Source organism: Hydra vulgaris, chromosome 10 (genome assembly GCF_038396675.1).
Source record: "Hydra vulgaris chromosome 10, alternate assembly HydraT2T_AEP".
Lineage (NCBI taxonomy): Eukaryota > Metazoa > Cnidaria > Hydrozoa > Anthoathecata > Hydridae > Hydra > Hydra vulgaris.
This window is the reverse complement of record NC_088929.1, coordinates 26,074,875-26,087,500: the sequence shown is the minus strand read 5'-3', so window position 1 is coordinate 26,087,500 and position 12,626 is coordinate 26,074,875.

The window sequence follows — 12,626 nt, the reverse complement described above, 5'->3', positions numbered from 1 at the left end:
ATTGTTAGAGATTGATATTTTTCCCTCTGGACAATATTATTAGTTCGTATAATTCCTCATGGATTGGTTCACAAATAACTCCATTTAGAAATTTTTTTTGAAGGAAAAAATTTCTAAATGGAATTATTTGTGCACGAAGGAATTCTAATTTGTGCACGAAGAAATTCTCGTGTAAACGGTTATAAAAGCCGTAACGGTAAACTTAGATAAAATATTATACGAGAGGGAATAACGACTTCATAGATTTTTGATGCAAGTGTAACATTTAGTATAAATTTAGTTAAAAAACTGATTATTTCGAAATTCATATAAAAGTGGGTAGAACAGCTAAAAAAAAGAAGATGATAGGACAGAATATGATAAAACGGAAAAATACAGAAAGATTGAGGTATATTTACCTATTGAAGTACCCACTGAGGGAGTTACCTCAGAGACAGCTTTCATCTAATGGTGATATTCTTAGATACTATCAATTTATCCTTCGCGAGTCACAAGATAAATACAAACCCACTTCTACTAATGTTGGTTGCAAATTGAAATCGAAATCCAAGGATCTTGTTTGTGAAAATGGTGTTTGTACAGATCCTGATAGTTCTTGCTTGGTATCTAGGATTAAAAAAATTTGGGATAATGCTGGGTTTGGCAAGAAATTTGTGATTTGTGGGTACAATATAAAGACTAAAATCATTTAACTTAATTTAAAATACAAGAAATTGATTAAATTGTCTTCTCTAAACTGGAACAGCAGTCTTGATAAGCAATCAAAGTTAGAGAAAGATTTTCTCACAGAATCCTATCAGCTTTTTGACATCTCGACTAAGAATTTTAAAAAAAGATATTCTTGCTGATAGATTGAGAACAGATGATGCCAAGCTGAAAGATATAAAGTAAGTTCATTTAATAACACTTTTTTTAGTAGTGAGATTTTTTTTCCAATTAAAAGTAACTTAAGTAATAGCATATTATTTCCTTTAAAATATTTACGTTTAACTCTTTACATGGTTTGGTCATCTTCCAAGAAAAACTAGAACAATTATTAATTTATTTATAAATGGCTTAATAGATTTAAGTATTTCTTAGTTTTTAGCATATTATTTCCTTTAAAATATTTACGTTTAACTCTTTACATGGTTTGGTCTTCTTCCAAGAAAAACTAGAACAATTATTAATTTATTTATAAATGGCTTAATAGATTTAAATATTTCTTAGTTTTTAGCATATTATTTCCTTTAAAATATTTACGTTTAACTCTTTACATGGTTTGGTCATCTTCCAAAAAAAACTAGAACAATTATTAATTTATTTATAAATGGCTTAATAGATTTAAATATTTCTTAGTTTTTAGCATATTATTTCCTTTAAAATATTTACGTTTAACTCTTTACATGGTTTGGTCATCTTCCAAGAAAAACTAGAACAATTATTAATTTATTTATAAATGGCTTAATAGATTTAAATATTTCTTAATTTTTATGAAGACCAGAAGTTACATTGGAAAGGATATATGGAAACAAAAGTCGATGAGACTACAGTAGAAGAGTACTGGATACAAACAGGAGAAAGAACAAGCTAGATAAGTTGAGAGAGAAAGAATTAGAGACAGAAAAACTTTAAAGATATCAAAGATGTATTGTTGTCACATGACTCCATGACAGAAGAGATTCAATTCAGCAGTGAGGAAGAAAATTCAAACGAGGACTGTGAAATCAGCGAGGAAGATGATTTCCTGGGTAACGGTCGGAAACGCAGGTATAGTATTATTTTAATAACATAGTTGTAATTTTCACAAGCTAAAGCTGTTTTATTGAAAAGTATATAATTATAAATAGGTAGAAAAATATTATAAAATGATACCTAGGTACAATTCTGGAGATACGATAAATCTAGCAGTGAATGTTGAAAAGCTCATTGAATGTACTGCTGTTCCAGCAACAAGGTTCAATGTTGGTGTACGACCTCATCTGGCAATTTTAAGTGAAGTATTTAAAGCTGGAGGTATAGAAATTAATGATATACCGCTTTCAAGAAGCACACTTCATAGAAAAAAGTTCAAATATGTAGAACTTGAAGGAGACTCGGAGTGGATTTCAATATCTAATCATCTTAAAGGCTGACGGCTTATTCTTCATTTTGATACCAAACTGTTGGAACAAATTACCACTGGGCTTAACATTATCCAAAAAATTGAGCGACTTGCAATCTCAGTGAGAGTTTTTTTGTTTTACTTTTGTTTAATACTTTAATATATACTTTTATACATTACTATTTTTTTGCTTGATGTGCTATATCTAGGATCACAACATTTTGTTGCATTTAGTAAACTAATCAATAGTTATAGTTATACTAGGCTCTTCAGTCACGTGACAAATTCCGTAGACAAAATTTGCGAAGTTTTATAAATATAAAGAAGACTTTTTCAGATTAAATTTAGACCGATTTTTTTAATCTATTACGTCATAGTAAAACGTTTTACGAAAAGTAAAATGTTTAATCTTTCATAAAATATCTGCTAGAATTTTCAATATCAGTTTGTCTGACTGTAGGAGCGGTTTTAATTAAGTTTTTGTAATTATTTTAGCTTAAAGTTATTTTATTTGCGTTCTAGCAACCTTTAAAATAATATTTAACTATTTTTCTTTGTTTCTTTTTGATTTGTTCTTTGGTTTTGTGATGAATAAAGTTGGTCTAAAACATCTTTAAAAAAAGTTTTTGCTAATATTCGGGTATTCAGCTTAATTTTTAAATTTAAGTTAAAACCTGCTAAACCCCGTCCTCTTCTTTCTTTCAGTCCTTCTTAATATTGTTTTCAAAAATTATTTCGGTAACTAATTTGCAAAAACAATATAATTTAATTGTATAGTACAGTATTTGTATAAAATTAGCCTTATCATAATGAATAATAAAGAATTATATGATTGGTATCTATGCTTTAGTGATAAGTTTTTGAAAATGATGTGCTCGAATTTCAGAAGCCGATTCTCCAATTTGTTTTCGGTAACTGAAAATAGTTTGAGCTTGTACAACAAAATTAAAATTGTTGTAGATAAATTTAAATCGTTAAAAAAAAACAATAAAAGAAGAGATATATATAAGCTGATGCTCTTTAAACCGCCTATTTCGGAAACTAGTTGTGAATTATGCATATCAAGTGAAAAAAATAAAACGAAGGGTAAAAAAAGAAAATTGAACCAACAAACCTCGAAAAACTGTTAAAAAAATTGAAACTTGCATCATCTGGTTGTATAAATAAGTTCAAATATGCTAATGTTCGTATTTGTAATATGACAAAAAATTTACATTTAACGACCTTAGAAAAACATATAAACTAATACATGCAAGTAATAAAGCAAAGGTTCATTAATTAAAAAAAGAAACAAAATAATGAAATAAAAGAATTATAAGATTTTTATAACAAAGTCATTAAAAATCTTAATAAAAGAGTTAAACTTTTGTTAGTTAAGCTTGAAAAAAGTGACAATAAAGATGCACTCCTTCATGAGAAAAAAAGAATTACATGCAAAAAATTGTATCATGCAAACAAGAAGTTTAGCATGGTAGCAAATAAACGTGAAAGTTAGTCTTCTAACAGTTTAAATATCCTGAAAAGAATACCGACTCTCCTAACACTAGAGTATTAAGCAAAGAAAATAAAGATTTTCATTTAAGTTCTCTTCTCCATGATCGCAGAATAATAATATTTCAAAGCGGAAGGTTTTCTAATGATATAAGAGAAGTTATTATGGAGTTAGTTTCTTTGAATGTCAGCATGAACAAAGTTAATAAAGTTATCACAAGTGTTTTGAAAAAACTAGCAAAAATAGATATAGTGAAGCTTCCCTTAATTGGTACAAAATCTCGTTTTATGACTGAGGCTTTAGCACTTGCTCAACTTCAAGTTGCAGAAGAAATGATAAACACTGTTGAAATTATTTCGGGCAATTGTCTTCACAGTGACGGTACCACTAAACATCATAGACATTTTCAAAATTTCCAAGTTACTACCACAAGTGGAAGTACTTTATCTTTTGGATTATGTGAAATGGCTGGCAGTGATTCAGATTGTACTATTAATGCGTTAACTAAAACATTAGATGATATATGTAACATTTTTGAAAGTAGCAGCAAGGAAAACGATTTTTCTAACCTTGTATGTTCTTTTAAAACTACCATGTCTGATCTTGGGCCAGTTAATCCACTGTTTAATTTAAAGCTTAAAGATATGAGGAAAAAGTTACTGCCTAAAGTTATAAAGAACTGGGAAGGTTTAAAAAAAGGCGAGCAAGCAGATTTCATTGAAATGTGTAATTTTTTTTGTAAATTGCATTTATTATCTAACTTTGCAACAGAAACTGATAAAACAATTAACTCATTCGAAAAGTTAGTTTTAAGTAGTATTTATGAAAACATTTTTGCATTCAATACTGCTAAATCAGGTGCCACTAGATTAATAAGAACTGAATGTAAAGCTTTTTATGTAAGGGGAAGTGATGAAGCAAGAGTTGCTGGGAATTTTAATGCATTTCTTGCTGGTAAAGGACAAAGTAAGTGTATGCTTGCAACCTTTGTTGCTAACAGATTTAATTTATTATATTATAATGCTGCAGCTTTGTATTTCATTCAAAAGATATTTTAGAGTTTCTTCAAAATTGGCCGAATCAAAATAATTTTTTACTTGCAGTTATTAGCAACAAATTATATTTAGCAGAAGTGCGGGCTCTTGGAATAGTTGATAAAATAATTACAGGTCCACTTTGGCGGATAATTGAATTACAAAAGAGTATTCTTGATATGAATCCATTTTCGTTAACCCTAAAAATGAAACTTTCAGATTTGTGTAAAAATGCATCATCAATTGTGATCTTGAAAACACCTATATTCATTCCAAGTGATGTTAATATTCATAAAGATATTTTGTATGGTTATTTAAAAAGACTAATGACGCTGATTTAAATATTTTAACAGAGCAGACATTAGAAGTAATTTGTCATTCTTTGTTAGATGTTCTGGAAAGACAATCTGCTAATCAACTTCCTGGAGGTAAATATTGGTATCCTCTTGATAATATAAGTAAAGCTGCAGAAAATGTTCCAACAACAAACAAAACGTCAGAAAGTGACTTTGTGGTATTGGATCTTTTAATTCGTACAAAGCCAAATGCCAAAATACAACTTACTAACTATACAAGCTTATACTATGCGGTATAAAAACAAAACACTAGACCTGTTGGATAAAAAGACTTTAGATGAGCGTCACTCATTGCTAAAAAAAGCTTCAACAAACATTAATAAAATTTTAATTTTTTAATTTTTTTTTAAACATATTCGCTTCCAACAAGGCTGCAAGCAGCCACTAATTAAAGTTAGAAGTTACTGAAAGAGAAATTCTTCAAAGGTAACGATTGACGGACGAGTTAAAGGATTGCAAATTATATGAATCAGGAAAGCAAGATGAAGGAAGCGTATTCCAAAGAGCTGATGTTCGAGTAAAAAAACTAGACAAATAAGTGTTTTGGGAGCACTTAAGAACAGTCGCAGAAAAAGGATGAGACTTAATTGAATGACGAGTAACACGAGAATGAATTTTAGTTGATGGCACAAGAGACGCTAGCTCTTTAGAGCAGTGCCCATTATAGTATTTGTAGAAAAGAGAAAGAGAAGCAACATTACGACGATGTGAAAATGGTTGGAGATTGGATACAAGAGCAGATCCAACTATGTTTACAATGCGTTTTTTACCTTGTCTAAAAGAGAAAGGGCATCGTTAAAAGATCCGCCCCAGATATGGCAACAGTATTCCATACAAGGCCGAATTTGAGATTTATAGAGATAGAAAATAGAATCCGAAGTAAGAAAGTGACGAGTTCGATAAAGAGATGCAACCTTTGCAGATGCTAATTTTGCAACTGATTTGATATATGGTTTCCAAGAAAGTTCGGAAGTAAGAGTTAACCCTAGATGATGAAGAGTAGATGACTCATCGAGTGCATTACCGTTCATAAATATAGAAAGATCTAAACTATTGGTTTACGATCGGCTGAAAAAAATTGAGTTTTATCTGTATTGAAGTTCACCAGCCGCTGTGAGCCCCAAGCTGTAGCAGAAGTAAGATCCTTTTCAAGCTCAAATGCCCCCTCCAAGCAATCTGAGAGTGTTGGCTTCTTATCATGACAAGAATAAGTGGTAGTATCATCAGCAAACAATGCCACCTTAGATGTGAGAATATCTGGAAGATGGTTAATGTAAATTAAAAGGAGTAAAGGGCCAAGGATGAAACCCTGAGAAACCCATGAAGTTACAGAATAAGAAGAAGAGTGCTGTCCATCGAGGACAACTTTTATACTACTGATTGGAAAGGAAGAATTCAATAATCTTAAAGATGTTGCCAGATACACCATAAGAAGAAAGCTTATGAAGATGACCAGCATGCCAAACTTTATCAAAAGCTTTTGAAATGTCAAGAGCGATGGCCTTGACCTCTCCACCTTTATCTAATGCACGATAAAACTGTTAGCAAATCAGCTGTAGAACGAGAAGATCGAAATCCATATTATCGGTTAGAAAGTAAGTTATTAGATTCCAGATGAGAAATTAAGTGTTTGTTAATTAAAGATTCAAAAACCTTGATTATGATAGGAAGAAGACTAATGGGACGATAGTTAGACGAACCAGATTGCTCTCCAGAATTTTTGAAAATAGGGATAACAGATGCCGCTTTCCAGCAGGCTGGAAAACAAGACTCTGATAAGCACTTGTTTAATTGTTTTGAGAGTATAGACGACAGCTCCGGAGATCACTTCTGCAAGACAATATCAGATATGTTGTCCGGGCTACAAGCTGTAGAAGAATCTAGGCAGGAAATCACTTTAGATACAGAAGCTGGAGTGATATGAATGTCAAGCAATGGATCAACATCTTTTTTGGCAATATCAGGTAGAACTCAACTAGTGGAATTAGGAGATGATATTGATGAAAAGTTTTTAGCAAACAATTCAGCTTTGTCTTTAGGTGAGGTGACAAAGTCTGAACCATACAAGAGAGGTAGAATTATAGACTTGCCCTTATCATTGATATTATTAAAGATTCTCCAGAAGTCACCTGAGCCTAATTTTTGAGATGAGATACGAGATTTCATGACCTGAGAATAGCGGGCTTTGGCGTTAGACAAAACCTTTTTACAATGGTTTCTAGCAGTAATAAACAGACGTCTGTTTCCTGGAGAATTGTTTTGCTGATAAATATGGAAATAACTGCTTCGATTGGCAATCGCAGCAGCACAGTGTGAGGAAAACCATGGAGGAAAGTGAGGCTTGACCTGGAATCGTCGAAAGAGAACAAAAGATTCCATGCCAGCCTGAATCCACGAAGTTATGTAAGATGCGCATTTGTCGACAGGAAGACAAAAGATTTCTACCCAAGGGCCATCACGAAGAAAATCACGGAAAGAATCCCAATCAGCTTTATTGTAGTTGTAAGAGGTACAATAATAGGGGGATTCAGGTGATGAAGAAGACTGAGATATTAGTTTTAGAGAGATCAAACTGTGATCAGAAGCACCTAAGGGTGAATGTGGAGAAACTGAGCACTGACTAGGATCAGAAACAAGACATAAGTTGAGTAGAGAAGGTAAATGATTCGGGTTGTCAGGAAAGCCAGTTGGAAAGTTGACTATTTGAGTTAGGGATTGTGAAAGACAAAAGTTGTAGGCTTTAATTCCTGCAGAATTGCTGACACTAGAGCCAAACCATTCAGAGTGGTGAGCATTAAAGTCACCGACAACAACTGTAATGGCTGATGGATAAAGAGAGAGGGCTTGGTCAATATGATCTGAAATAGCATCAAAAAGAGTGCAGTCTTGAGATGAAGGAGAGAGATATACAACAAATAGAAAGACAATAGAGTAAAGTGGTGCTAAACGAAAGCACATGAAGGAATAGTTTGTGGATTCAAACCTAGTTTCACGACATATGAGTTAATTCTCACGAATGTAAATGCCCAGGCCAAACATGTGACTATTGGAGTCTTTAGATCACAAGATAAGATAGCTGAACTCAATTTAGTCTCACAAAGAGCAAGTAGGTTTGGTGAACTTTGCATGAGATAAGACACAACAGAAGAAAAGTTACTTCGAAGACCACGAATATTAGTGAATGAGAGGATTAGAAAACTTGGTGATGATGATGGTTTTTTGTATTTTAAAGTTTTTGGTACTTTATTCATTTTAAAGTTAGATTGAAGAACTTGACTAAAAGCATAGATAGTACTCAGAACACCGTTTAATAGCCCAAGCAATTGCCTCATTACTACTAATAAACCCTAAGCCGTAACAAAGGGCTCCAAATGTGGCCTCCGCAATGCACACCAAAAGTACAAACAGGGACACCATCCATGCGCAACATGGCACTGTTAATACTTTGATTTTTTTCAGCTGTTGATGGAATCAGCCTTTCTGAGAGCTACCACAGAGTTTGGGAAACCTGACTACCTACCGGCCTCAGAACCATAAAACTGAGTTTTAGAGCTGTACCCTCATTAGGAGATAATAGAATGAGTTGCCTAGTCATAAAAACAGAGACACAAGTAAAACCCATGTATTGAGTGAAGACAATCCAGCATTCAACATCCTAAACTGGAAACAATGTTTTAAAAATACATCTGCGCCAGCCTAATAGATGAAGAAGGGGTGCGAGGCTGGTCAACAGATAGAATCTGTTTACCCCTTAAGTCTTTAACTAGGAGGCTGATGTTAAATGCATCCGGCTACAAGACAGTAGCTGGATGCATTTAACATCAGCCCAAGATGAGTATTTTTATCGAGACACCGTCTCTAGCCTTTACTCAACCAAGAGCCTCAAGGCAGTGGGTGTTTTAAGTCGGAGTTGGCATCTCCTAGCCTTTGCCTAAAAAGGCGTATCCTACAAGGCAGCAGGACATGAAGCAGATTGTACTGCGTTACATGTTACCAGTAGCAGGATAACCTGGCCTGACCAATGACCTTGCCATATCTGGGGCGGATCCATTTCCTGACCTTGCCATATCTGGGGCGGATCTTCTAATGAAAGGTGTATTTATTTGTCGCATAATGGATTGCAACATTACAGAATGAGTTTTTGATTTTTATTTATCTCTTCAAGGGTTGTTATCAATCTTTCGAAAAGAACAGATGAGTTGATCGAACTGAAAGATAAATACAAACAACAGATGAAGATCAACAGATGAAGATCAACAGATGAGTTGATCGAAATGAAAGATAAATACAAACAACATCATTTAGAATTAAAGTTTGAAATGAGTGAAAGGTTGTCTGAAAAGCATAAAGCTAAAAAAACAGCTGAAGATAAAGCCTTCTTAAAAAAAGCTGAATCGGTTAATGAGTTGTTAAAATTGAGGACGAAGGTGTGGTTGACCTCAAAAGAAGCAGATGATGAATATGTTTTGTTAGTTGACACATTTAAAAGCAAAAAAATATTAAGAGCACAGTTGGATATTTATAGGTATGTTATGGAAGTTAAATGTATACATATATGATATATATCTATACATATATGATATATGATATATATATATATATACATATATATATATATATATATATATATATATATATATATATATATATATATATATATATATATATATATATATATATATATATATATATATATATATATATATATATCATATATGTTTAAATATATATCGATCTATATTATTTATAATATCGTATCTATAATATTTAAGAAAATTTAAAATTGGGCAACTTTGTGTTTTATTTTTTCACAACTTAATGTTGTAATAGAGTTATGACTATATTAATGTGTAATGTGTCTATGACTATATTAATGTGTATATATTTTTCTGCTATATATATTTTTTCTAAAGATTAGTTGTGAACTGAAAGTTGTTTTATTTGTATATTGTTTAATGATCGCAAATAGATTATTGCCTAAAGTCGTTGCGTAAAATTTTTACGCAGTTATGATGGTAAAAAAAAATGGTAAAAAAAAACTTAAATAAAAAACGCATTTTTTTGTCTAAAAAAATGTCAAATTAGGTAGTATAAAAATAGAAATTTCTTGACAACCAGAAGTGCTACAAAATTGGTTAAACCCATTTTAAAACAAGATTAATATTTTGAATGCAATAAAATTAAAATTAACATTTTAGCTTAATTATATTACAAGATCAATTGACTGAAGTGCCTAGTTATACTTCAGTTAAAAAAAAATTTTATTTTTTTGTTTATAGCTAATAAAGTGAAATTATTAATTAATATAATTTATTTTAATTTCCTTAATAAAGAATAAAACGTTAGATGTGCTAATTCTTTTTTTTCCTGCTTTGTATTTTAGTGAGGATATATATATATATATATATATATATATATATATATATATATATATATATATATATATATATATATATATATATATATATATATATATATATATATATATATATATATGTATGTATATATATATAATTAATTAGTAAAAAACACTTATCTAACTTTTATCTTCGACTTGAAGTTTCACCATTGCTGGATCATCAGGAAGAGAACTCTTCCTGATGATCCAGCAATGTATTTGTAAAATACATTGCTGGATCATCAGGAAGAGTTCTCTTCCTGATGATCCAGCAATCTATTTGTAAAATACACTAACATAATTTACATATATATATATATCTACATACATACATACATACATACATTCATACATACATACATACATACATACATACATACATACATACATACATACATACATACATACATACATACGTACATACGTACATACGTACATACGTACATACGTACATACGTACATACGTACATACGTACATACGTACATACGTACATACGTACATACGTACATACGTACATACGTACATACGTACATACGTACATACGTACATACGTACATACGTACATACGTACATACATACATACATACATACATACATACATACATACATACATACATACAAATATTTTTAGTTATCCTTAAAAAAAAATAAGTAAATAAACAATTTATTAATGAAAATTTGTAACAAATACCTTAATCAAATTGCAATATTAAAGACCTATCTTCTATTTTAAATAACAACCGTTTGTATGCTGTGTTTATCGTCTGTTAGTAGTAAAATTGTTTTCATGCCAAAAAATTTTTCTTAACTGTACACAAATTTTAAAGTTGTATGTCTTCAACCTTTTCTATTAACAATAAAATATCATATAGCTGACTATCATATTGATCTATAATGATCTAGCTTGAACTAGCTGGCTATTATGAACTTTATCATTTGAATAGCTGTCTCGCTTAAAATTAAAGTTCTTTCTACCTTGAAGATTGCACGTTTCTCGTGAGATGTAGCAAAACGTTTTACTGAAAATTGGAATATTCAAGTAAGTAGACAATACTTTAGGACTTTTAACCAAAGCAATTTTTGAATAAAGAAGACGAAAATATTACTATTTGCATGTTTGAATGGGTAGCGTTAGCTTTTAAATAAAATTATTATGAATTTTTTGCTTCTCAAAGATATATTAGAAGTTAAAAATGTCAATTTGTTGAAGAAAAATACTTTTAATGTTTTTTTAAGGAAAATATTGACACATGTTCTGCTTGATCATTTTCGTCTTTTATATATAGGACTAAATTTAATTGTTAATATTGTTATTTAATATGAAGTAAACATCTTTTTAATGAGCACAATTATAGGTTTGAACACAAATATAGTTTTGAATACAGCTATTTTTTTCGCAAAATTCAGTGTATTATTAGTATACCATTCATAATAATACTTATTTGATGGCAATAAATAGATGCTTGGTGTCGATTAAATGGTGAATTTTAAATTTAGATGAAGCTTTGAAAAACTTTACATATATTGTCTGCAAAAACTTGATTAACCCATGCTGCAGACGATTTGTAACCTTTACTCTTTTTCAATTTAACTCCATGGTGGTGACAATTGGGTTGTAGGGCAATTGCCACATTAACTAATAAAAAGTAACAGACAAATTGAAATGAGGTTTTCACAACAGAATTTTATGTGAGCTAGGTGTGTCATTAAATGATAGCCTCACTCAATTTATGGGATGACGTAAATCTGGGTCATGTATGGCTGTGGTATTTATATTACATAGATGGTAGTCACATATGACTCACATGTGGTCATAATACTTATATCACTTAAGTATTATAGACACTATAAACATACAAAGCCCAATCTACGCCCAGGTCCTTCTTTAACCATATTCAGCATAGGCAGCCGCTGCAGGGCTAGAACGATTGAAGAGGCCAATGAGCATGGAATCACTTTTTTTTTTAATTAATTAAAAAAACGTTTTTTAAATAAGTTATAAAAATTAAAAAGGTCACAATATACTTATTTTATTCTATTCTTATATATTGAATTTTTTTTGAAATGTTCAGATTTTTATATCTTACAAAAAAAAACACTAATGTTTTTGTAGGCATATTGAAGAAACAAAATTCTGGGCCACTTCATAATGTAACTGAATACGATTTGTTTCTAGCTAAACATACAAACACTTAAGTAAATCAAGGTAAAGGTAAAGCACTTCCTAGATATCAGCTATCATGTGCGAAGAGTTCAGCCAGC